General features: G+C 38.6%; 1 non-coding gene across 1 annotated transcript; it reads right to left on the minus strand.

Moving 5' to 3' along the window:
- Positions 1 to 4,299: 4,299 nt before the first annotated feature.
- Positions 4,300 to 4,440, minus strand: LOC115836501. The gene has a single exon (XR_004031575.1). It is a non-coding gene; the product is annotated as a small nucleolar RNA SNORA67 (small nucleolar RNA).
- Between the last annotated feature and the right edge of the window lie 23,150 nt (positions 4,441 to 27,590).

Below are 27,590 nucleotides of genomic sequence, written 5' to 3' on the forward strand. Positions count from 1 at the left end.
TATTGCTTGTCGTCATGTTACTCAAAGTAAGTCCTGTCTCCTCACTTCCTTAAGCTCTTCTTATTTCTTTGTCCTCCACCCATTCTCAGCTACTCATTCCCCTAGTTACATTTGCAACTTTGTTGTCACCAATAATTACATCTCCTTAATCTCCATCTCATGCCTCCCTTTCTTTGACCAACACCTCCAGTCTTCTACCTCCTTCCCTCTAGTAGTCCAACACCAATGACCTTTCTATTCCATCAGACTTTCAATCCATTGGTCCTACCATATTTTCCCTGCCTTTCATCCCCTTGCTATCGTGATTCTGTTGCTATCTTGATTTCTTCTTCACCTATCTTAAATTCCATGTTCAATTGTTATAACCCTTGCATATGTCTTTGACTCGCTTTCCATTTTCTCACTTCATATATTCACTTTGACAAACTGCAACCTTGATTAAATCCAACTTTTTGCTTGGCACCTGTATCTGTGCTTGGAGAAATGTAGTTGGAGGAAAAGACATAATTACACTGGCTAGTTGCACTTTAAAATCACGACCTTGACTCTAAAATAAATTTTTTAATGCAGAGAAGCAATTTTACTCTTTGTCCCTGGCCAGTGCACACTCTCATTGTTCTAGAATTGCTTCATGATTTCTCACAGTCTCATTCCATATACTCCCTCCCATGCAACTGATTTTTAAATTGAATTTTATCAAAGTAAAACAGGTACATAGTTTAATAAGTCAATAAATAATACTAGGTAGGTAACTAAGAAACAGTAGTTCTGTGCCAAATTTCCTTTCATTCGCAATTCCCATGGTAATATTTTTAACTCTCTTGTTTTTTCCCCCATAGACCATGATTATACTACCATTTCTTATTTTTTCAATGATATAGTGCCTTTACACACACACATATTATTCTTCTGACTGTTCTCGCATTCTTCCAGTATTTTTGTTTCAAAATTTTTGGTTAAGTCATTTCTCAATGTTTATATTATTACTATGTAATTAATATTCACAGTTGAACTTACAAAGTATGCTAGGACAACATTTTTTCTTCTTTTTGAAAAATAACTTTTGATTTTTTCTTGGAATTAATTATTGCCACTTCTTTATTTGCAAAATTTTCTTTGCATCCATTGTGAAATCTCTCAAACTTTCCCCTGGAATAGACCAGAAAATCTTGTCTGAATATGTTTACAACCTGTCAGGTATTCTATTACTTTTATTTTCTTCATGACTATCTAGACCAGAAGCCTCCTGCATCTGTTCTAGTCAAGCTGATTTATCTCTAGAAAGAAATCTAGAGAGATTTATAGATGTTTCTAACTAGAGCTGCTATCCTGGGACTTCTCTTCACTCTCATCCTGTGAATGCCTTTACCTTTCCTGTGTAGGAGCCTTGTTACCTGGTTTCCCTGTCTTTCTTCTTCCTGCTTAACTTTTCACTGAGGAGGAATGAATGGGTCAACTAGTAGCTTCCTGGGAAAGGTAGCTGGGAAGATAATTTTGGGGGCATATTGAAACTCTAAAATATCCTTATTTCACCCATGTACTTGACTGATAGTTTGGCTGGGTACGGAATTCTAGATTGGCATCAATATCCTCTCACATTTTGATGATATTGCTACGTTGTTTTCTACCAGTGTTGCTAATAGGAGTTTTAATGACAGTGATAAATCTTTTGTAAATGAACACTTTTTTTTCCACCATTCACATAATTTTACGCTTTTATCTTTGCCCCTGGTATTTACAAATGTCACACGATGGACCATTATACAGAATATTTTTTCATCTATTGCACTGTTTTTTCAGTGAGCCCTTCCAATCTGGAAACTCATATTTTTCAGTTCTTTGAAGGTAGTACTGAAATTATAATAGAATTGTTACTCTTTATTTTCCCTCTTTTTCTTTTCTAGAACGCCTATTAGTTGGCTGCTATATATCCTGGATTGATCCTCTAGTTTCCTTACTTACCTCACAAACTTTCTTTCTCTCTTTTTTCTGCTTCCTGGGATATTTCCTCAACATTATTTCAAACACTTTTGTTGGATTTAAATTTTTGCTGTTGTACTTTTAATTTTCAAGAACTCTCTTTTTGGTAACAAAATACTGTTTATTGTTTATTTTTTAAATTGATAAAATTCATATATATTAGTTGTGTACAACCTGTTTTAAAATATATATACATTGTGGAATGGTTACATGGAGCTAACATATGAATTACTTCATATATATACATACTTTTTTTGGTGAGAACACTTGAAATCTATTCTCTTAGCAATTTTCAAGAATACAATACATTGTTATCAACTATCATCATCATTTTGTATCAAGAACTCTTTCTGACATTCTGAATGTTTCCCTTTTGTGTTGTATGGTGTTCTTTTTCATGGACTTCTTTCATTTCTTAATTTTTGGAGGCTATCAGACCTAAAATATTGCTATTAGTCCTGGACACGGCATACAAACCAAAAATTGTTGGCCTGGCGCAGTGGCTCATGCCTGTAATCCCAGCACTTTGGGAGGCTAAGGTGGGTGGATCACCTGAGGTCAGGAGTTCAAGACCAGCCTGGCCAATATGGTGAAACCCTATCTCTACTAAAAATACAAAAATTAGCCAGATGTGGTGGCTCACACCTGTAATCTCAGCTACTCAGGAGGCTGAGGCAGGAGAATGGATTTCACCTGGGAGGCGGAGGTTGCAGTGAGCTGAGATCGTACCATGGCACTCCAACCTGGGCAACAGAGCATGACTCTGTCTTGAAAAAATAAAAATAAAAAATAAAAATACATAAACAAACTTTTAAACAGCACATGAATGCCTCTGTCCCTTGATAGTTGGTGCTCAGTGCTGGGCGTGAGATATAATTTAAACATTAGTTTTCATCACTCCAGGGAAATAATTCTTCACCACTCTTGCCTTATGTCTTGTCTCAAAACTGAAGAGAATTGTTTTTAAATGCTGAGAAGTTTGTGGGTGGTGTCACTAAAGACATGAGAGGACACTGGTTAGACGAGTGGTGAGCATGTGAGAGGTGGCAGCACTTATGTAAATGTAAAACATTTGAAATTAATTTGTCAAGTCATTTTCTCAGATAGCATGAATGCAATAGATTCTTGCATAATGAAGTATAATTTTCCGGTAGTACCTGGTATCCATTTCTTGTTTCTCTTCAGGTTTTAATTGTGGTTTCAGAGTTATTCACGGATTGACATAATATTTGCTACAGTTGCTTCTAACAGCTGAAGAACATTTTCAATCTTAAACAAAAATACTCTTCGATTTGTATATGTGTGGATCCAGATGTAACATTGTGAAATCTATACTAATTCTTCATTGGCAAGTAGATGGACATTGAGTTGGGAATAAATTTATTTTTATAAAGTATATAGTAAAATATAATTAATTAAAAAAGTTAAATAAAATTCAGCTTTACTTAAATAATTTTGATTTAAACTTTGATATTTTAAATTACTTTTTTTGTCTTTTAATTTTAATGGACTACTTTGTGTGCTTTGGAAAAAATACCTTTTTGAAACATATTATAAAAATAAACTTTTTATTTTTTGAAATTTACTATTTGTTGAAAATATATTGAAATTTTGTAAACTTTGATAGAAATATATTTTAAAATCTCATTACTATCAATAGAATATGAAACATGAAAATCTCAATGATAACAGTGATTTTGCTGAAATGAAGGCAAGGCAAATAAAGCTTATGGAATAAATAAGTAGTAATTATGAACCATGTTTGCTTTTATTACTGATCTATACACTGCTACCAGCCCAGAAACAGAGCACTAGAAAAAGACAATCATAATTATATTTAGTCATTCTTGATATATATATATATATATATATATTTCTTTTGCCTAAAAAAATGACATTTATTCAAAGAAAAAGAAAAAGACAAGATGTCCACTTATTGTCTCCCTTCCTTCCCATCTCCTGCTGCTCCTCAGCCCCCCAAGATTGAACCCTGGCTGGGGCTAGGTAGTAGGACAGCCCCTCAGATGAGGTCAGCAACCTTGAGGGGCATCTTACCAGTGGAGGTGTTGTAGCAACTCTCAATGTCTTGAAGTGTTCTCTTGTTTTCTTCTGTCACCATGTTAATAGCCACACCCTTATGGCCAAACCGTCCAACTCGACTGATTCTGTGGATATACATTTCCCTATTGGTGGGAAGGTCATAGTTGATGACTAAAGAAACCTGCTACACATCATTGTCTCTGGCCTGTGTCAAGAAAGACAACTCTTCAGCATATGCATGAGAGGACAATCTATCATGAAGGGAAGAGACTTAGGTGTCCATGTAGGCAGCCAAGGAAGGCAGAGGAAACAAGCATCCTCTATTCCTCAAAGACCTTAGGCATGCCAGATTCTATTCCAGGTTGCTACTTTGCTGAGAGGGGCACTGCATGTTCCCTTGGAGAGGGAATCCCCTTGGATTGTTGATATTTATTGACTTTTAGTCATTTAAAACCCTAGCTTTACACATGCTTTCCAATTTTGTTGTTGTGAGGGACTATTCATCAAGACAGGAGGAGAGAGCATATTTTATTTGTTAGCTTGATCTATACTTTTAAATATTTAAACGTATGGTACATGGGCCTTGCTGTATATTCTTTCCCTAGGTGACTTAGAGTCCTGGTTATTCTCTTGGGTCTAGGCCCAGAATTGAAGGCTACTGAAATTATTACCTGAGCCCTTCCCTGTGTTCACATCTTCCTTCCCCTGTCGCCCACTCCTCCTCTAAATTGGAATAGCAAAGCAAAGATCATGGAGAATAATGTACGATTTATGTTCTAACAATCCATGGTTGAGATAGAAAATAGCAAGATGTTCTTTATATAATCAAGTGCTTGTGGTGAGATGAAATGGCCTAGTATCTTTGAGAAGGAACCAACGAGCATTACCAGCTCCTCGAGGATAGAAGCTATGTAGAATTAATCTTTTTTCTTTAACTGTGCCTAGCAGAGTATCTTGCAAATTAGGGAATGTTTTTGGAAACAAGGTGACTTTGCAAGGCTTGGAAGATGAGTAGAGTTTGCATAGACAAAGGGTTGGAAGCCTCTGAGCTGGGAATGCAATGGTCAGCAAGGTACAAAAGTACATATGTGTACCTGTGTATGTGTACATGTGTGTGTATGCATGTTTGTACAAAGGTACACATGTGTACCTGTGTATGTGTGCATGTGTGTTTATGAGACAGATGAGACTGAGGGTGGGAGAGGGGTGGGGGTAGAAAGGAAGAAATTTTGGCTCAGGTGAACTAGAAGGTATGCTGGAGGAAAGTAAGAAATTAGATAGGATAAAATAGGGCCCCGATTGATGCAAGACCTTGGAAAAAAAAACTATTCTCAAGTTACTTTAGGAACATGTGAAACAGAGAAGACAGTGCTGCTGTTGGAAAAAAGGTGATTTAATGGGTAATTGCGAATTATTGTAATTACTTCCAATCAAACAAAACAAAGGGGGAATAATTAAGACAGTGCCAAAGTGTAAGAAATTTGAGTTTTACTGTCTGCAAAGCTCCAGAGTAAGCAGAAAGGAAAGCACATTACCCACCTTACAACCGGGCGCTTTTTCTAAAGACATTTTTAAGAGCCAATTTTTTGAGTGCCTTTGCTTAACTATAAAGAAAGCAAAGAGAAGCAGGAAGGGTGAGGGCCAGGAAAGTTTGAGATGATTTTTCCCTTGTTACATAATGAAACTTAAAAAAAAAGTAGATAAGCGCATCAGTCCATCAGTTTCTTTGATTTTGGGCCAAGTCGAAATGTCCTCTGTTCTATTTGCTTGTTTTTAAAAAGCTTAATGTTAACAAACTCTAATCCATTTAACTCTTCTTTTGGAAGGACATTTATGCTCATAAGAAGATGCAACACCTGTCAAAGAAAATCTGGTGAGGTTGAGAAGATGAGCAGTTTTTATTAAAATGAATCCAAAAAAGAACTGGGGCAAATTTATCTCCAGCACTCCTAGTCCTAAGAAAGGTGTTGGAGAATATTTAAGGGAAGGAGCTGGTCCCAAATGGTCCTTTTTTTGTTTGTTTTGTTGTACAAAATACAATAAACATGCACCCCACAGTATGGGAATTACCCTTTAAGTTCCATTGCAATAATATCGGGGAGTTCCATTTCTGGCCTTATTATCAGTTGGCTCTGTGACTTTGCAAAACGAATGCCATCTTTTTGTGCCCCTATTTTCATTATCTGAGAACTTAAAGAATTGAAATAGATGATCACCAAGGTACACTTTAGGAGGAAGAAATGGAGGGCCAGGGGCAGGTAGGAAGTGGTTGTCCAGAGAAAGGTCTGGGTCCTAAGTGTGTTCATTGTTTCTGGGGTTCATTGTTTCAAGGCTTTTGAGCCTTGTCAATTGACAGAGCAAGAAAACGTATGTGTGTTTAGTAACTCATTGTAAACACATAGGTATAAATAGATCTGAATATAACTGCCTTGTCTATAGAAATTCAAACATAACTTCATACTGATAGCTCCAGCTCGAATCCATTTCCAGATGAATCAGTCTAGCCTCCTCCCCTTGTTTAATTGTGACCTCCAACTCCAACAGTGAGAATCTGGCTCCCATCATTTGAGATCTGTTTATTTACTTGTTCAGTTCTAGTATATATGTACAGCGGTATCATGATTGTTAAATTATACCCTGTGGGAAACAACTTTATCAGCTAGAGTATAGTGCTTATGTACAATTTGTTTTGGCTTTAGTGTTACGGAGTCCACCCATTTTCAGGTTTGTTAGGTTAGTATATCACCCTAACCCCCTTCAGGGAGGTAGTTTTATACATTTGTAATACAATTAGATTATTTTGCCATATTCTGCACTTCATCTTGATATTCTCCAAACTCCTAAATGATTTTTGAAAAATTTGCATGCATTAAGGCTCACTCTTTGTGCTATGAAGCTCTGTGGGTTTTGACAAATGTGTAGTATAATAATGTATTTACCATTAGAGTATCATAAAGAATAATGTTGCCACCCTAAAAAATTCCTTGGGGTTTACCTACTCAACTCTCTCTCCTTCCCCCAGAATCCTGGCCGACACTGACATTTTTACTATGTTTATAGTTTTGCCTTTGCCAGAATGTCATATAGTTGGAATCACGTAGCATATAGGCTTTTCAGACTGACATTTTTCATTTAGCAACGAATGCATTTGAAATTCCTCCATGTCTTTTTGCAGCTTGGTAGTTCTTTTTCAAAAATCACTAAATAATATCCCATTGTACAAATGTACCACTTTGTTTATCCATTCAGCTATTTAAGCACATCTTAGTTGCTTCCTGTTTTGGGCAATTATGAGTAAAGTTACTACAAACATTCCCTTGCAGTTTTTTGTGTGGGCATGAGTTTTCAAATCAGTTGGGTAAATACCTAGAAGCATGATTGCTGTATCTTATAGTTAGAAACTGCCAAACTGCCTTCCAAAGTGGCTGTACTATTTTACATTCCTATTAACAATAAATGAGATGAATATTACTTTTTTAATTGACCCAGGAGATTTAAAATGAAAATCTTTGACTTTGCTGGAAGTTTCTAGTTCCCTTTCCTGAAGGGGAGAGTACAGAGATGGTGCAGGGATCAAACACTTGAGTGTTACAGAGACCAAGAAGAGAATAAATTAAGAAAATGGATATATATGAGAAAAACAGAGTGATTGGGTCTGTGGATACTCACAGTATATGTCTAGCTGCTACTTGGCTGTAGCTAATTGTTGTCACACAGGAACTTGGGTCCAGTGTTTCTAAATTTTGTAAGTTTTTCAAGAGAAGCCAAAAATCTAGATTTGTATATACTGTTCCATTTTTAAAAAATACAGACAAGAAACTTTACATATTAAACGTATATAATTTGGTAAAGTTTGACATATGTTTATGCCACTAAACCCATCACTCTGAACACTTTCCTCATTTTTCTTGGCAATCCCTTTCCTATCCCACCTCCCAGATAGTCATTGATCTTTTTTTGTCACTATACATCAGTTTGCATTTTCTAGAGTTTTTTTTAAAGTAGATAAAAGTATACATTGAGCATTCCTTTTATCTGCCTTCTTTTGTTCAGTATAAATATTTTCAGATTTATTGATGTGTTATCAATAGTTTTTTTTTTTTTTGAGACAGATTCTCACTCTGACACCCAGCCTGGAGTGCAGTGGCATGATCTTGGCTCACTGCAAGCTCCACCTCCCAGGTTCACACCATTCTCCTGCCTCAGCCTCCCGAGTAGCTGGGACTACAAGCGCCTGCCACTGTGCCCAGCTAATTTTTTATATTTTTAGTAGAGACAGGGTTTCACCGTGTTAGCCGTGATGGTCTCAATCTCTTGACTTTGTGATCTGCCTGCCTCGGCCTCCCAAAGTGCTGGGATTACAGGCATGAGCCACCAGGCCCAGCCATCAGTAGTTCATTTTTATAGCTGCAGTTTTACATTGCATGGCTATACTATAACTTGTCTATCCATTGATCTATTACTATTGATTTAGGTTGCTTCAAATTTTGAGTATGACAAAGATTATTTGCATATTTGTATATGTGTTTTTATATGGATGTGTATTTTTTTATTTCATATTAATATTCTTAGAATGATTGGGTCACCCAATAAATGAACAGTTAAACTTTAAAGAAACTGCCAAAATATTCTCCAGAGTGGTTGCTTCATTTTACATTCTCACCAGCAGTGAAGGAGAGTTCCGTTCTTCCAAATCCTCACCAACACTTGGTATGATCAGTCCTTTTAATTGTAGCTATTCTAGTGGGTGTGTAGTGGTATCTTTTTGTGGTTTTAATTTGCATTTTCCTGATCACTAATAATACTGAGCATATTTTCCTCCTTTATTTGTCCTTCACATATCTTCTTTGGTGAAGTGTCTATTCAAATAATTTGTCCATTATTATATTGAGTTGTGGTTTTCTTATTGGGAATGGAGAGTTTTAAGTATATATATATATATATATATATATATATATATATATATATATAGTTCTAGTATACGTGTATAATATATGCATATAGCAGTATCATGATTGTTAACTTATACCCTGTGGGAAACAACTTTATCAACTAGGGTATAGTACTTATGTACAATTTGTTTTGCCTTTGATGTTGTGGAGTCCACCCATTTTCAGGTTTGTTAGGGTAGTGCCTCCCCCTAACCCCCTTCAGTGAGGTGAATATGTATGTATGTATATATATATGTGTGTGTATGTGTGTGTGTATTCTATATGCATCCTTCATCAGATATATGCTTTGCAGATATTTGCTTGCTATCTGTGTTTGCTGTTTTTATTTTCTTGGCAGGGTCTTTCGAGGAGCAGATTGATTTGTTCTTGGGTCTTAATTTATAGAGACTACTGAGTGACAACACAGATAGGTCAATGCCATTGAGAGAAAAGTTTAATGTTACTCATAGTTTCCTTAGAAATGATAGGCACAGTATAAAATGCTGGCCACAGGTGAAGCACCAGTGTCAGTTAGGAGGCAGAAAGAAGCAAGGGGAAGGCACAGGTCACAGAACTTATTGGGGTCTCTATGGGAAAGGCAAAGCAGGGCAGGGGAAAAAGCTTAGGATCAGCTCCAGCAGGCTTTAGGGTACAGGGTTGTCCCTAGTTGTTTGGTACCTTGCCCTGGGTTGATTTAGGGCAGGGGAAATACTGACTTGGTGTGTGAGAATTAGATAAAGGAGGTGATTGGGGGTATGAACTCTGGATTGGTTAGTTATTTAATAATATAGGAAAGGTAGACTTACCAACAAGTTATTTACTCTCTCTGGGGATGAACTATAGCCCTTGCAGGGGCAGTCTTTCCCTAGGCAGCAAGATCCTCCCCAAAATGTCAAAACATTATAAAATACACAAAATAAAACTTGTGATTAATACACAGATGTTGGCTGGGCACACTGGCTCACACCTGTAATCCCAGCACTTTGGGAGGCCAAGGTGAGCAGATCACTTGAGCCCAGGAGTTTGAAATCAATCTGGGAAATATGGCAAGACCTCATCTCTATAAAAAATACAAAAATTATCTGGGTGTGTTGGTGTGCACTTGTGGTCCCAGCTACTTGGGAGGCTGAGCTGAGAGGATCACTTGAGCCCAGGAGTTAAAGGCTGCAGAGCTGTGATTGTGCCACTGCACTCCAGCCTGGGTGACATAGTAAGATCTTGTCTTGAGAATAAATAAATAATATACAGATGTTTTTACATTTAGATAAAGTCCAATTTATCAACTTTTCTTTTGTGTATACTCTTCTTTTTGTTCTAGATAAGAAATAATTGCCTCACTCCATGCCACAAAGATATTCTCCTATGGTTTTGTCTAGAAGTTTTGTAGCTTTACGTTTTACATTTTAAATCTATGATCCATCTTGAATTTACTTGTGTGTATGGTTTGAGATACATATTGAAGTTCTTGTTCTTTTTTGCTTATGAATATATAATGATTCCAGCACCATTTATTGAAAAGGCTAGCCTTTCCTGACTTTCTTGACTTGCCTTTGTACTTTTGTCAAAAGTTAATTGTACACATATCTGTGGGTCTATTTCTGAGCTCTATTCTGTCTTATTGATCCGTTTGTCTATCTTTGCACCCATACTACACTGTTTTATTTGTTGTAGTCTTATACTAAGTCTTGAAATCATTTAGTTTTGTCCTCTGACTTTGTTCAATCATTTTCAAATTGGTTCCTAGAGAAGATCAATACAATTGATAAAATTCTAGTCAGACTGATCAGGAAAAAATGGAGTAGACACAAAACTACCAATATCAGGTGTGAAAGAGTTGATTCTACAGATACTAAATTTGACCACTTTGATGAAATGGACACATTTCTTGAAAGACACAAGCTATCAGTGCTTACTCAAAAAGAAATAGTTAACTTGAATAGCTCTACATCTAACAAAGAAATTTGTGATTAAAAACCTCAAAAAGAAAACTCCAGGCTATTGTTTTGGCTATTGTCCTGTCTATTTTAGATCTTTTGCATTTCTATAGGAATTTTTAAGTAAGTTTATCAATTTCAACAGAAACCTACTAGAATTTTGAAATTTTGATTGGCATTTCATTGAATGTATAGATAAATTTAGGAATAATTCACAGCTTAACAATATTGGGTCTTCTGATCCATACACAAGGTATGGCTCTCCATTGATTTAGATCTTCTTTCTTTCTCTTCAATGTTCTGTAGTTATTTTTCTTTTCACTATCCTCAATCACAATGGGAATGTGTTCTGTACTTTTTAGTGTACAGACCTTGCATATCTTTGTCAGCTATTACCTAAATATTTTAATACTTTTAATGCTATTGTAAAAGGTATTAATTTTTTCTATTTCTAATTATTCCTTAGTGTTATGTAGAAACAGAATTAATTTTTCTATGTTGATCTTGTATCCTGAAGCTTTACTATAATCATATATTAGTTGTAGTCAGTTGTTTTTGTAGAGATTATCAGATTTTCTACATAGATGACTATGTGGTTACAAATAAAGACAGTTTTGTTTTTGTTCTTTCCAATCTGGAGGCTTTTATTTATTTGTTGTTTTTTTTTCCTGATTAAACTAGATGAAACTCTCTATAGAATGTTGAATAGAAGTGGTGAGAGTAGAAATCTTTGCCTTGTTCTTTTTTTTTTTTTTTTTGAGATGGAGTCTCACTCTGTCACCCAGACTGGAGTGCCGTGGCGCGATTTTGGCTCACTGCAAGCTCCGCCTCCTGGGTTCACGCCATTCTCCTGCCTCAGCCTCTCCGAGTAGCCGGGACTACAGGCGCCCGCCACCAGGCCTGGCTAATTTTTTGTATTTTTAGCAGAGACAGGGTTTCACTGTGGTCTCGATCTCCTGACCTTGTGATCCGCCCGCCTCGGCCTCCGAAAGTGCTGGGATTACAAGCGTGAGCCACCGTGCCCGGCCTTTGCCTTGTTCTTCATCCTTAGGTGTAAAATAATCAATGATGTTAGCTATGGTCTTTTAAAAATAGATGTATTATATCAAGTTTCTTCTAATCCTAGTGCTGCAAGAGTTTATTTCAGGAATTGATGTTGAATTTTAACAAATTTTTTTTCTGTGCTAATGGAGATCATCATATGATTTTTATTTTTTAGTTTATAAATATGGTGAATTAAATAGATTGATTTTGAATGTTGAAACACTGATGGATTATGATGTATTGTCTTTTTAATATATTGTTGAACATGCTTGCCAAAATTTTTTTGTTATAATTTTACACCAAAGGTCATGAAGGATATTGGCCTGTAGATTTCTCTTGTAATGTTTTTGTCTGGCTTTAGTATTAGGGTTATGCAGCCTCATAGAATACATTGGGAAGTACTCCCTTCTCTTGAATTTTCTGTAAGAGTTGGTGTAGAATTGGTACTAATTCTTCTGATATATTTGAGAGAATTAACCAATGTAGCCATCTGAGCCTGGTGTTGTCTTTTGGAGAAGGTTTGAAATTATAAATTAGATTTCTTTGTTAGACATAGAGCTATAAAGATTAAATGTTTCTTCTGAGTAAGTATTGATAGCTTGTGTCTTTTAAGAAATGTGTCAGTTTTATCTAAGTGGTCACATTTAATATCTGTAGAATCAACACTTTCATACCTGATATTGGTAATTTTGTATGTCTTCCATTTTTTTCCTGTCAGTCTAGCTAGAGTTTTATCCATTATTGATCCTTTCAAAGAACCAATTTTTTTGTTTGTTTGTATTATTGATTTGGTATAAGTAGATCTATTTCATTGTTTTCTGCTTTGATCTTTATTATTTCCTTTGTTGTGCTTACTTCGGAATTAATTTACTCTTTTCTAGTTTCCTTAAGGAGAAAGCTGAGGTAATTGAATTGAGCCTTTTTTTCTAATATAGATATTTAGTGATATAAATTTCCCTTTAAGGATGGTGTCAGGGAAGGTGGTGGAGTAGGATATGCCAGGAATCTGTCTCTCCACCTGGACAATAGTACAGCAGAAACTGTAAGAGGTAAGTGTTTTTGGACCTCTAGGGTTTATTTGAATGTTTGCCACTTCTGGGTGAAGACCTGGGGTAGTAAATTGCAGCAATTTTGGTCACTTTTAACTAACAGTACAGTGGCAGCTACCTATTCTCCTTCCATTCCCAACCCTGTGGCAGCTGCTGAGGAATGGCAACTTGTGGTTTTGGTGCTGCTTGTGTTATCCACAGTAGGTAATAAGGACTTTGTTCCCCAAATATTGGGGTTTTGTTTTATGGTTTTGAATTATTGCTCTAATGGATGAGGTATGGGCATGGAGGCTGGATGCCATTGTTCTAACCTCCATGGGCTGACGTGTTTTCCAGGATATTGAAAGGTCTGAGCCTGTTCTTTGGACAATCAAAGGCAACTCTGCATATGGAGAACGTTAGAAGGTAACTGCTTATGCCCAGAAAAAGACACAGATGCAGTAAAAACCTGATGAAAGCTTAAGCTTTTACTTTAAGCTGACCCAGGCATAGAGCCATGCTACAACAATCAGAAAAAGAGCAAAATCTGAAGGAGGAGAATCTAATTTCCATAGTTATTACATTATAAGATTCAAACTTGCAGTTTACACCAAAAAAAAAAAAATCACAAAGAAACAGGAAAGTATGGTCCACTTAAGGGAAAAAGATAAGTTGATATAACTGTACCTGAGGAAGCCCAGATATCAGACTTACTAGACAAAGACTTTAAAACAACTGTCTTAAAAATGCTCCAAGAGCTAGTGGAGGATATGGAAAGAGCTCTAGGCACAGAATTTTGTATGTTATTGAAGTTAAATTGGTCTAAAGTCCAATTAGATTGTTATAACTTTAGGATGTTAAAGGTGAGCCCCATGGTAACCACAAAGAAAATGCTGAAAACCAAAACATTTCACTACAAAAAATTAAATAATCACAAGACAGTAATAAATGAAGAACAAAAAGCTATATGGCAAATAGTAAACATATGGCAAAATGGCAGAAGTTTCTTCTTATCAGTAATTATTTTAAAATGCAAAGGATTAAACTCCCTAATACAAAGACAAAGACTGGCACGATGACCCCCCTCCCTCACAAAAATGAGATGATCTAATTATATTCTGTCTACAAGAGACTTACTTTACATCCAAATACACAAGTAGATTGAAAATGAAATGATAGAAAAAGATATTTCATGCACGTAGTAACTAAAAGAGAGCTGAAGCAGCTACACTAATATTAGACAAAATAGGCCTAACTTCAAAAAAGTTCAGAGGACAAAGAAGGATATTATATATTAATAAAAAATTCAATACAGAAATATGATATAGTAATTTAAACATTTACATACATGAAGCTTGAATTACTGTTGTTGCCTGTGCTTTTAGTGTAATATTTCTGGACTTGTTGCCAAATCCAGTGTCATGAAGATTTTATCCAGTGTTTTAAGAGTTTTACAGTTTTAGCTCTTATGTTTAAATCTTTGATTCACTCTGAGTTAATTTTTATACAGTATAAGGTAAGAGCTCAATTTTATTGTTTTGCATATTGATATCCTGTTTTCCAGCATCATTTGTTGAAAAGATTGTCTTCCTCACTGAATAGTCATGTTATCCTTACCAAAAACTGTAAGGTTAGCCAAGAGAAAGGATGAGAGAGAGATCCAAGGTTAGGCGAGGAAGTTTATTAACCTGCTGGCTGTTCCACCGCAGACAGAGGAGGCAACACTAAGCTTACAGAATGCGGGATTTATATTGTGGGGGAGGAGTTTGAGGGAGTTCTTTGGTATGGCCACATCCCGGGGTTGTTTCCTGGTTAATTTTGCCACATATCACCTTGTGACGTTTATTACAGGAAGGTGTGGGTAAAGTTGGTTTATGCTTCCCATGACCTTCCCCTGTCCAGTCCAGATGGTTTGTAACTGGGGTTTGCTTATCGCAGCAAGGTCTGATAAGTGAAGTCTGCTGGCTTCACCATGGCACCTAGACAAGGGTTTAGAAATGTAAAGAGGCTTGGGGGAAGGGTGAGCAGCACCAAGAAGCTTTCTTGGGGCAATTTGTCTGTAACAAAAATCAACTGACCATATTTGAGGATTTATTTCTGGTCTCTATTCTATAATATTTCATTGGTCTATATGTCTGTCTTTATGCCAGTGCTATACTGTTCTAATTACTGTAGCTTTATTGATAATGTTATTCAAGTTTTCTATGCACTTTCTGATTTTTTGTCTACTTGTTCTATCAGTTATTGAGAGAGGGATATTGAAATCTGCAATGATAATTGTGTATTTGCTCATGTATCCTTGATGTTCTATTAGTTTTTGCTTCATGCATTTTTAAGCAATGTTAGGAAGAGCATAAACATTTAGGATTATTACACTCTCTTGATGAATTGACCACTTTATTATTGTGAAATTACTTTCTTTATCTCTGGTAATAATTTTTGATTTGAAATGTACTTTTTCTGAGATTGATGTAGTAATCAACTTTTTAAAATTAGTGTTTGCATGGTGTAACACTTTTAATTTTAATCTATTTGTGTCTATATTTAAATCACATCTCTCCCATTCATTTATGTATGCAATTACTTATTAATATTAGTATGGACTCATGGGTATTTATTTTATAATTTGGGTTATAATATAATGATACCTAATTTATTTTTTTGCTCAAAATAACATGCAAACAGTCTTGTTGGTAGAATATTTTTTCTTTCTTTTTTTTTTTCACCTAACTCACCCATAGCAAAATATTTTTAAAGATATTTTTTCTCCCTCCCCTTCTTAGGAGACTTCCATAATATGTATGTTAGTCCAACTAAATTTGTTCAGCTGATACTCTTCCCTGTTTTTCTCTCTGTGTTCCCTTTTGTATAGTTTCTATTGCTATGTTTTCAAGTTCTTTTCTCTTTTCTTCTGCAGTGTCTCATCTGCCATTATTCCCATACAACATTATTTTACAATCTCTGATGTAGTTTTAACTTCTAAACATTGCACCTGTGTCTTTATTTACTTTCCATATTTCTACTTAACTTGTTAATACTATTATATTTTATATTTGTTTTAATGCCCTTGTATTCTAACATCTTTGTCAGTTCTGGGTTGGTTTTTATGGATTGAATTTTTTCTTTATAAGGCATTTTTTTTGGCTTCTTTGCATGCCTGGTAATTTTTTATTGGGTTCTAGACATTGTGAATTTTATTTGTTAGATGCTAGATGTTTTTGTATTCTTATAAATATTTTTAACCCTTGTTCAGGCACACAGCTGAGATACTTGGAAATATTTTGATTCATTTGGTGTCTTGCTGTTTAAGATTTGGTAAGTGGTACAAGAGCAGTGTTTGGTTTAGGGGTATATTAGTCTGTTCTCACACTACTATACAGACACTGCCGGAGACTGGGTAATTTATAAACAAAGGAGGTTTAATCGACTCACAGTTCTGCATGGCTGGTGAGGCCTCAGGAAACTTACAATCATGGCAGACTGGGAAAAGACATGTTTTACATGGTGGCAGGTGAGAGAGCGTGTGTAAGGACAGGAAAAACTACCATTTATAAAACCATCAGATCTTGTGAGAATTCACTCACTATCATGATAACAGCATGGGGGAGACTGCCCCCATAATTCAATCACTTCTGTCCCTCAACATGTAGTGATTACAACTCAAGATGAGATTTGGGTGGGGACACAAAGCCTAAACATATCAAGGGCTAATTATTTCATACTACTGAAGCAAGACCCTTTCGGGAGCTGTACCCAATGCTCTGTGAATTATGAGATTCTCTAGTCTAGCTTTTGAAAATAGCCAATATTCTTGGCTTCATGTGAATGCCAAAAACTTTTTTCCTGGTCCTTTTGGATGGTTCTTTCCCTGGTCTCATGTTCTGACTAGTATTCTGCTGAAAACCCAAGTGGGACTCTGCAGATATCCATGGTTCTTTCCATGTGCATCTCTCTCTTTTCTGATAGTTTATCCTGTGAATTCTAACTACCTTAGTCTTTCAGCTCCATTTCCTCAATTCAGGGACTGCTTTAAGCTCCTTATAAGTTACTCTCCTTCCTATTCCCTGGCTTGGAAACCTTCTCAAGGCAATATATTGGGGGCAATGGCAGGGTTCATCTCCTTTGTTTATCATCTTTCAGGGATCATTGCCCTTCATTACCTGCTGTGCAGTTTCTTGAAAATTTTTGTTACATATGTTTTGTCTTTTTTTTGTTTTGTTTTGTTTACTTTGGTTTGCTTGTTTCAGGCAGGAGGGTAAATCTGATCCTTGTTACTATATCTTGGGTAGAAGTTGAACATCATTTGTTAAATATTGACATTTAATACAGAATTTTAGAAGATATACTGCAAGCAAACAAAAACCATCTGGGATTTCTTTTAGCCCTTAGGTCATTAGTTTGTGATCTCTGAGATAGTCAGTCACATGGACAGGTAAAAATGGCACTTTTAATTGAATGTAGTAAGAGCCATGATAAAAGTTGCTATGGGAGTTCAATAGTTGAGGCTCTAACCCCACCCTAGGTATGAGGAAGCCTTAATGACTGCGCACATATTATTTGATAAAGAAGGCATGTTGGGAGGAGATGATAGCTCAGGTCAGAGGTTCACCATGGATAAAAACATATTGGTGTGGAATCACATGGCATGAAGTAGGAACTACAATCAGTTTGATTTTATCAAAGAATAATAAGCAAGTGTTCAAGTGAGAGTTCTCCAGAAAGACAGAACCAATAGGATATATGAGAGGGGATTTACTAGGGGAATTGACTCACAAAATCACAGGAGGCAGAGAAGTCCCATGATAGGCCCTCTGAAAGCTGGAGAACCAGAGAAGGCAGAAGTGTGGCCCAGTTCATTTCCTGAAGCCTCAGAACTAGGGAAGTCGATGGTGCAGCTTCCAGTTTGAGGCTGAAGGCCTGAGAGCCCTAGTTAAGCCATTGGTGCAGGTCCTAGAGTCCAAAAGCCAAAAAATCTGGAGTGTGATATTCAAAGTCAGGAGGAAAAAAAAGTCATATTGTTTGGGAAGGGAGAGAGGGAGTAGAGAGAAAATCCATCCTCTTCCTTCTGTTTGTCCCAACTGGGTCCCCAGATTGGATGGTGCCTGCTCACACTGAGAGCAGGTCTTCCTCTCTCAGTCCACTGTCTCATAGGCCAATCTTTTCTGGAAACACCATCACAGACACAGCCAGAAACAATGCTTCAGCAGCCATCCAGGTGATCCTTCAATCCAGTCAAATTGACACCTAAAATTAACCATTGCATCAAGGTAGAAGTGGTGGGTAAGACTGGAGAAATGGGCAGCTAGCTCATGAACAGCCTTATCTGTCATGCTAACACATTTAGCCTTAGTCTTACAAATAATGGAGAACTTCTGAAGGTTCTCCTATGAAGCAGGAGTGCGACATTAGAGACATCACCCTATAATGGGGAGGATGGCGTTGAGGGGCAAAGACTGACCTTCGGAAGATAAGTTGGGAGGTCGTTACCTTTGTCCTAGGAAGAGAGTCTGGGGCCTTACTATAATATGGGGTTAGGGATGGACATTAGGGAGAGAGATGAGAATTATTTAAGATGTAAAAGTGTCAGGACATTTTTGTCTCTGGTCTCTGGTCTCTACTTACTGTGTGTGAGGGAATGCGGGAGAGGGCGTGGGGATAAAATAAGTTCCAGTCCTTTGGCTAGAATAACCACATGAAAAATGCTGGAAGGAAATGTTATGAGCTGCGATGGGGAGGAACAGTTCTGGGGCAGGGAGAGTTCAGGAAGTGCTGAGCTTGAGGTGGCTGTGAGAAGATGCTCTTTTTGATGCTTATTCTCTCTCTCTCATTTGTGCCTGCCCCACTGGTGGGACAAAAAACGTAAGAGAATTTAATACCTGATTGAGGAGATGTTTTCTCAAAATCAGATTCCCACTCACAAAACTGTGATTCTTGGTCCATTTATCAGCAGCCTCTGATAATTTGGGGGAAGCCATTTAGGGCTGCTGTATTAGGTTGTGTACATTGTCTGTGGTTCTGCTGTATAGCCACCATTCGTATCATAATACAATGAATGACGCTCCCTGGAATTGGTCTGCATGTGCCCTGGGCAGCTGTATGTGGGGTGTATTGTTGTGTTATAGAAAGAGCCTGATCTTGATGCTTACTGGACCATTTCCACATTGGGTGACCTAGGTCAAGTCACTTAACTTTTATGATCCTCTCTTTCCTTGTTTGTACTGTGAGCCACCTTATAGAGGTGGCTGTGAGAATTAAACAGGTTACAAATTTAAAAAGCATTAGTTGTTATTCATATTTTATCCCACCTTTTAAATCTATTTGCTAACATTGAGGAAGTTGGGTGACAAGCTTTGGATGACACATTTGCTCCATGGCAATGGTGGCTATGGCTAGAGGAAAATAGAAGAAAGACAAAATCAAGATTCAGGACTTGAGGACCGAGAGGGTGCAACAATATCTTTCATATCTTTCTGCTGTTTTGCTCCCCTTCTCCAACCATCTGATTCCTGTATCATCCTAAAGCTTTGTAAGGGGCTTGGGCTGGGTATAAAAATGAGAAGTAAGGGCTTGAGCAGTGGTTTTTAATCTTGGATGCACACTAAAATCACATGAGAGTGCTAAAAAATACTGATGTCTGAGTACTATCCCAAGGGTTTGTGCCATAATTTACCTGGGGTATGACTTGAGTTTTTGAATTTTTTTTTTTTTTAATTTTTAGTTTATTTTTGAGATGAAGTCTTGCACTGTCGCCCGGGCTGGAGTGCAATGGTGTGATCTCGGCTCACTGCAACTTCTGTCTCCCAGGTTCAAGCGATTCTCCTGCCTCAGCCTCATGAGTAGCTGGGATTACAGGCACCCACCACCATGCTGGCTAATTTTTTGTATTTTTAGAAGAGACGGGGTTTCACTATGTTGGCCAGGCTGGTCTCGAACTCCTGACCTCATGATCCGCCCACCTCAGTGCTGGGATTACAGGTGGGAGCCGCTGTGCCTGGCCGCTTTTGAATTTTCTAATGCTCCCTTGCTTCCAATGTGCATCTGGGATTGAAGAACCACTACTTTAGCCTTTTCATGTCACTGATATAGTTGGAGGCCAGGATTACAGTCTGCGCTGGGGGCAAGGGAGGGTTTTCTTTGTTCTCTTTTTGTTTTGAGATTAGTGTTTGTTATTTGGGTAAGCTGGGCTGAAACACAGATATAAAGATCAGAATGGGGCTGGTGAGATGGGCTTTCTAATCTCTGAGTTTTTGTTGTTTTTATGGTCTTGTTATGAGAAAAATGTTGAAATTTACTTATGAAATAAATCCATAAATAAAAAGATACTCTATGTTTTCAAGAAGAATGAAATTGTCAGCTTATGTCTCCCTTTCTGCTTTAAGGGTAACTAAAAGCATTACCATGTTAAAATTTATTGGGTTCGGAAGGAGACAAGAGGTCAGTATGAGGATAAAATAGCATCTTGCCAGACCCAGCAAATAACAGTAGAGGAGACATTTCAATTTGAATTGAAGATAAATGAGGGATACAGTTTTAAGTGTGTCTCATGCGTGATTTGGAACATATATGTACTAAAAAATTATTTGTTTGTCTTAAATTCAAATTTAACTAGATGCCCTGCCTTTTTTTTTCTGGCAAGCCGAGGGTAAAACTACTCAGTGAAGCTGAGAGAAGAACCTGAAGTAAGTCAGGGTGAGCTGCTCTAGGAATCAAAAGTCATGGTTTGACTATAATCATAAATGGGTTGCCATTGGCTTAAGTTCTTGGGATTAGTCTGGCTTTGAGAGAAAGAATTGAAAACTAAGTAGCCCACAAAGCTGTTTTAATAATATGATCTCTTACATGGATATAACACATATGCTTTTCCAAAGTGCTTTCACAATACATTCTCTCACTTTATCCTCCAAACCACCAGAAGTTTAGCTCACATTAGCCACAGTTTGACAGTGGAAAAACACCAAGGGCTAGAGAAAAGGAACTGCTCTGAAGTCCTCAAATGGGTAAGAATTAAATCAAGACCTAGGATATATATATTTTTTCCTACTTCTAGCTCATAGTCATCTTTAGATGTGGAGTTAACCTTTTAAAATAGAGGTGCCAGGCTGGGTGCAGTGCTTCACACCTGTAATTTCAGCACTTTGGAGGCCAAGGCAGGAGGATCACTTAAAGCCAGGAGTTCGAGACCAGTCTGAGCAACATGGTGAAACCCCATCTCTAAAAAGAATAATTTTAAAAAATAGCCGGCTGTGGTGGTGAGTGCCTGTGGCCCCAGCTACTCAGGAGGCTGCGGTGGGAGGGTCACTTGAACCTACATCACATTATTCTAAAACTTCCTGAATTCATGGAGTGAAATGAAAAATTCAGAAAATAAAACGAAGTACATGGTAAAAGCGGATTATAATAAAGCCCAGGGGCATTGAATTTTGGCCCGAGTCAAAATTCAATGGGATCCTCCAGGCTCCAATGAGCCATGATCACTCAGCTGCACTTCACCCTGGGTGACAGTGAGACCCTGTCTCTGAAAAAGGAGGTACCAAGGTGCTTAGACTGTGTGTGTGTATATAGACTTTCAGCAGTGGGGACAAGTAGTTGTCAATATATTATCTGTCCTAGTAAGGGAGGAAGAGGTTAATCTATTTAATATGTGCCTAAACCTATGAATTTTACCCAGGTCACTCTTCTCACTCCTATTCCATAGCTGAAACTGAATTGAAATCCACCTTGCAACCACAGCTCTGTCGTAGGCAGTTCTTTGGTCATGCTCACTTCACATCTGCTCTAGCTTCTTCCTCTGTTACTGCCTTTCTTTGCCTCTTGGCTCTTGGTTTTATTTACTGTATCTGGCTCCACAAAGACAGATTTCAGGGTCTCAGGTTTCATCATGATTATCCTCTAGAAGCAACTTGACTTGCTCCCCTCCTCCAGCTCTTCCGGTTCCAGCCATCCCCACTGAGCTCTAGCCCCTAGGCCCCAGCCTGCTCTCTAACCGCATCACATTATTCTAAAATTTCTAAACATTTTAGGAGAAAATGATGTACTGGAACTCAGATTATCCAATTGTCAAATACCTAAGTTTGGTAGGGCATTGGAGACTCTGAGATATTGAATGAGATTGACTCGGGCCGAAATTCAATGCCCCTGGGCTTTATTATAATCTGCTTTTACAATATACTTCCTTTTATTTTCTGAATTTTTCATTTCACTCCATGAATTCAGAAAATTTTAGAATAATGTGATGTAGTTAAACTAGTGGAAATATCCGAGCTTCAAATCTAGCTCTTCATCCGATTTAAGACAGGGCTGATTCTCCATTGTAGGGTGAAGTTCAAACTCGTTAGCCTGCCATTGAAGACCTTCCCCAGGCTGGTACCTGCCTGCCTTCCCACTTTTATTCCTCATGTGTCATCTGCTTACTCAGATTGGTTTCCCTGCTGCTCATGGAACACTCCTTATATTTTGTCTCATCTGACTCTATTCCTGTTTCTGGAATGGGCTCCTCCCTCCATGCTATCTACATCGTAAGCCATCTCAAGGCCCAGCTCAGATGTCACCTTCTCTATGAAACTTTTCTAACACCCTCTGATCTCCTAGGCCATTTTTGTTTGCACCATTCTTTGATGATTTATTATATAGTAGGAATGCTGTTCAAAACACTGAGCACTAACTGATCGTAATGGTTGCTGGCCATAGTGCTAGCACATGACTCCAAAGGCCCTTCTCTGTGCCAGATATTTCCCTATAATTGCTGAATGATGGAGAGGCCTTTAAGGCCTGAGCAAGGGGTCACAGTGGCCAGAATAGTGGGGAGCGCAGAGGTGGGAGTGCTTTGGGACAGATGCCATTTGCCACCCAGAATAGAAGTATTTCAAGATTTTAACAGCACAGACATAACAGTGCATACCAGATGAAGTCATTTTGCCATATATTGTCTTATTTTTCTTAATTGGATTTATGTGTACGTTTTAGAAATCATTTAGTCCAGGGCTTCTTAACCTAGGGTCTGTACTGTAGACTCAAAGGGAGTTGATGGCATTTACCAGATTTCCAAAGGTATGTGTAATGCAGAGAAGGTTTAGAGATGCTGGTCTTTCCAACACTTCCGTTTACAGATTAAGAAACTGTAGCTGAGTGAGGTTGAGCAGAAGAACTCCGCATGCAGTAATTTTCAGGGAGACATTTTCCATCTGCGGTCCAATTCAAGTTCCCTTACTGAAGGTACACTTAGAGTGTTCCATGACATCATATCAATGGACTGTCCTCACTTTTTCTCCTGCAGGGACCCTGGAGGGCTTGCCTGGTTGGTCAAGACTCTTGGTAAGGTTGGCAGGGAGCTGGTGCAGACAATTGCTCTTCTTAAACAGTAGATAAAGTACTGGCACAGTACTTAGCAATCTGTTGAGAAGAGGAGTTCAGAATCCTAGTACAAAGAATCTAAAATTGGTTGTCAGACCAAGGAGAGGGATTGAAAGCAGGTATTAATAGTTTACTGAGCATTTACTATCAAATAGGCCTTTTGTTTTTATTAAGCTATTTAATCTTAATGAGAATCTTATGAAGTAGGAACTGCCATCCCCTACTTTACAGATGAAGAACTCAAGGTCCAGAGAAGATAAGTACCTTGCCCAAAGGTATACAACTAGGAGAATTAGGATTTGAACTAACATGGTCAGGCTCCAGCATCTTCACTTCCAACCACTATACCAGGCCGCCTCTTAAGAGTTGGGTTGTGGAGCCAGGGAATGAAAAAGCAAGGGAAGGTGGGTTTCGGTGAGTGGGTGGTATACGTGGCGTTGGGTTGGAGGAGGCCCTACCAAATGCTGATACCCTTGGCCAGGCCTCATGTGGTCTGGTGCTGGGATTCTGGACTTGTGTCAAGAGCAGTCACAGAGTGGATAGAGTGTCTTAAGAGTCTGAAAGCAACTTGCATTGTGATATTTATTTACTCATCCATGTAGACTCCTCTGTCTTGGTACTGAGGACACAAGATGTACTTACCACCTGTAAAAAGAACTTGCAGTTCTTTCCAAAGGAATAGAAAACTGAGAATGTGACAGTTTCGTTTTGGGGCTATGCTCTCTCCTTTCTAAGTTGTTCTTGTCCCTTGATGCTGTTTCTTTTCTTTCCCCCATGGTCCTCTCATCCTTACTTCTCCTCTGTCAAAATTCTGTTCCTAGGAAGGGAAGGGAAACTTTTGAGACTGAGATGTGTATAGCTAAGGGGGCGTAAATGATTACATCTCCTGGATATTATTTTGTGCATGTTTTGTTTAGCTTTTGCCTTTTAACTCCTATGCCTCCTGAAGATCCATGTAGTTAGCACCACATGCAACTAAGCTCCAAGCACTCCCACTGCATTGTCAACCAAAGTTGGGGACTCTTCCTTGGCACTGGGCTCTTGCTTTGCCTCCTCTTTCTGTGTCTGCGTTTTCTTTGGGTCTGTGTATACCAACCTCTTCCCTAGCGCTAACTGGCTGCTCTTCTTGTCTCTCCCTACCAACCCTCACCACCACAAGCCACCTCTGAATGATCCTGGCTGGGAAGAAAGCCTACACTCATCAGAAGCTATACTGGGTTGACTTGTGTTGGGGTAGCTACTTGACTGGGGACTGGGACTGGAAAGAGCCAGGGGATGGGTGTGACCATTCCTGAGGTCCCACCAGCCTTTGAACTTTATATACCTTATCTTATTGAATATTCCCTACAATGCTGTGTGGGTTTTAGTGACCTCATTTTTTAGATGACAAAATTGAAGATTGGAGAGTTTAAAATAATTCTCTCAAGCTCACACAGCTAATAAATGGCAGAGCTGGGACCCAACCCTTATCTGTTGGATTGCAAAGTCCGTGTGTAATATTTCCCCTGCCCTGGTACCAATAAAGAAGTAGCACCCATCATCTAGTCTAGGGTAGTAAGGAATGGCCAGAAATTTAAAAGGAAAGTAAAAGGGCTAGAAGTTGAGTGGACATTGAAATGGAGCAGCCAGAAACAAATGAACAGGAAAAGAGCAAAGATAGAGCTAGAAAGTCTGAGACAACTATGGAGAGTGAAGCTGGAGTTCTTGGAAGTTTTTGTTTTTGGTCTTTGGTCCCATGGTTTGGAGGAGGGGTGGCCTGGCCCAGGGGCCCAGGATGGGTACCCCTCAGCTGAGCTTGGGTCTTCACTCCTGGATCTGCTCTGCTTAGAGTGACCACTTCACTGACTGAGCTCCAGCCTCAGGATACCGCTCCAACCTCGGCCAGAAGCAACATGGGGCTCACCTCAGCCTTGGATGGGACAAAAGGAACAAAAACTAAGGGAATGAACAAATAAGGCATCCTAGGTTTTAGACCTTAAAGAGTTTTCTATAAGCTGAGGATGACCTCATGTAAAGTTATATAGGTGATATTGGCCCCATGAATGCTCACGTCTTGGTCTTTTGACCTCCCCGATGGTCTTTCTAGGAAGATCAATCCTCTTCCTCTCCCCACTATACTATGTACTTTCTGGCTGGGAGGAGAGATGGAGGCTGCAGATGGCTTGGAGGAGCCCCAGTGGTCTCAGGCATAGCTATTGAGGCTGGAGAGGGAGGATTCCAGCTCTACCCTGAAAGCTGACTCAACTCAGCTGCACTCTTAGGGCTCAGAGCAATGGATCGTTTTCTTTTCTGCTTCTGGGTTTTAGGCAGTGTCTTGAGAACTGCATGGCTGAGAGAGAGGAAACAGGTGGACACCACGTGGGCTGGAGGAAGCCCAGGGTCACCAACCCACCCTGGGGCCAGAAGGCAATTGCTCCCTTTGGAGGATGGTGTGTTAATCATCAGATCACTGAGCTGTCAGGCGGCAGAGGGGAAATTTAAAGTCAGGGCTTGTTAGATTTGTTTCAAGGAACTGATTTAGCAGCAGTTTGAGTCCCTTTTAGTCCTTCTTATTCTCATCAGCAGTAAGTTGGATGTTGGAAAAAATTTAACATGGTGATTTATGCCAGGTGAACTACACCGTGCTCTGTGCTTCTGGGGTGCTTTCCTGGAGTCCTGGAACTTTGTAGCTGGGAAAGGCCGTCTGGTCCAGTGCCTGATGATTGATTGGTTCTTGGTCATGTTTATTCAATCATACTGATTCTCTGGAGAAGGGAAGTGACCTGCCCAAGGTTGTGTAGCATGTTAGGGCTGGAGGGGGTCTGGTCCCAGGCAGCAGGTGCCCTTCTCTACAGGGACCAGTGAATTCTGTGCTCCTGGAAATCTCCATCACAAATATGATCTCCAAAATGAGCTGAGTAGAAGGGCAAATGTAAAGAATTTCACACATCACATGTTATTTTCCTATTGATTTGTTAATTTTATAGATAATTTATCTTATATATTGTCTTTAGAATTAATGAGCATTTACATTTCTAAGCCTTCTCCCTTAGCCGCTATGTGAAACTTGTAATTTTCTTTTCTTTCTTTCTTTTTTTTTTTTTTTTTTGCTTTTAATATGCTACAAACATTAAGTGGCCCGGGGGTTTACATATCTGCTGGGGGAGGCAGTATGGTTTAATGGAAAAAGAAATGGATGAGGAACTAGGCAGGCCTGAAGTTCAAACCTTTTCTCTGCTACTGATCAGATATGTAACTTTGGGCTGGTTACTTTATTTTTCAGAATTTCTGTTTTCTCATCTGTGAATAGGGAAATAGGACACTTCCCCCAACCCCTAGTGTGTTACTCTGAGGATTAAATGAGATAATACATGCATAGCATGGCATCTAGCATATAGTAAGCACTCAATAAAAGTTATTAATACTGAGTACTTAACATTAATTTTCTTCCACTTATAGGATGTTTTGTTTTCATCATAGAACCCTCATTAAAAAAAGAAAAACCAAAGAGCAATTGCCTTTTAAAATGGAATGTTCTTGTATTGGCTCACATAAGTGGAAATGCACATCTGTATTTTGAATTAGATCACCTGGTGTTTATAGCATCTCTGGGGCATACAAAATACTTTTACATTAGTTTTGTTTAGTTTTTTATAAACTCATGAATTTTCACAGCATTCTTATGAGACAGGAATTAGACATATTGTTCATGAATTAATGAAAGTACAGAGAGGTTTAGGCACTTGTCCAACATCACAGAGACAAATCAGTGACAGCCAGGAATAGTGTCGACATTTCCAGGCTGGAAACTTGGTAGTGACTCGCTGTCCACTGATGACATGCTCTGTGTTTTTGTGTGTGTCTTTTCTCCTGCGGTAGGGTTTTGCATCTCTTAGGTCCTCTGTAGTGGCGCAAAGGTCATGAAGGGTGCACACAGAGCTTCTATCAGATATTGGCCACTCCTCCCCTATGCCGGTTTCCACTGGACGAGCAGGGAGGGGCAATTAGAGCAGTGATGATGAGAGGGAAGTAGAGTCCATGAAATGTCCATCAAGTTCTATTCCACAACTAAAGGCACTTCAGGCTTTCGTGAGGTGGTGGTAGTGATGGTGAATATTTTGGGGGACCAGCAGTGGCATTCCCAGTGCTTCTAAAATCACCTTGTAAGGGTGGGGAACTTTCTGGTTCTGGGTGAGGGATTCCGATGGAAATTATGGTGTCAGTTCTGGGGTCTGATTGCCTTGCTCTTAGGGTGGGCACAAGCCTGCCTCTGGCAGAAGGAGTCTGCTCCTCAAAGGCAGCCC

This window comes from Nomascus leucogenys, chromosome 8 (assembly GCF_006542625.1).
Source record: "Nomascus leucogenys isolate Asia chromosome 8, Asia_NLE_v1, whole genome shotgun sequence".
NCBI classification, from domain to species: domain Eukaryota; kingdom Metazoa; phylum Chordata; class Mammalia; order Primates; family Hylobatidae; genus Nomascus; species Nomascus leucogenys.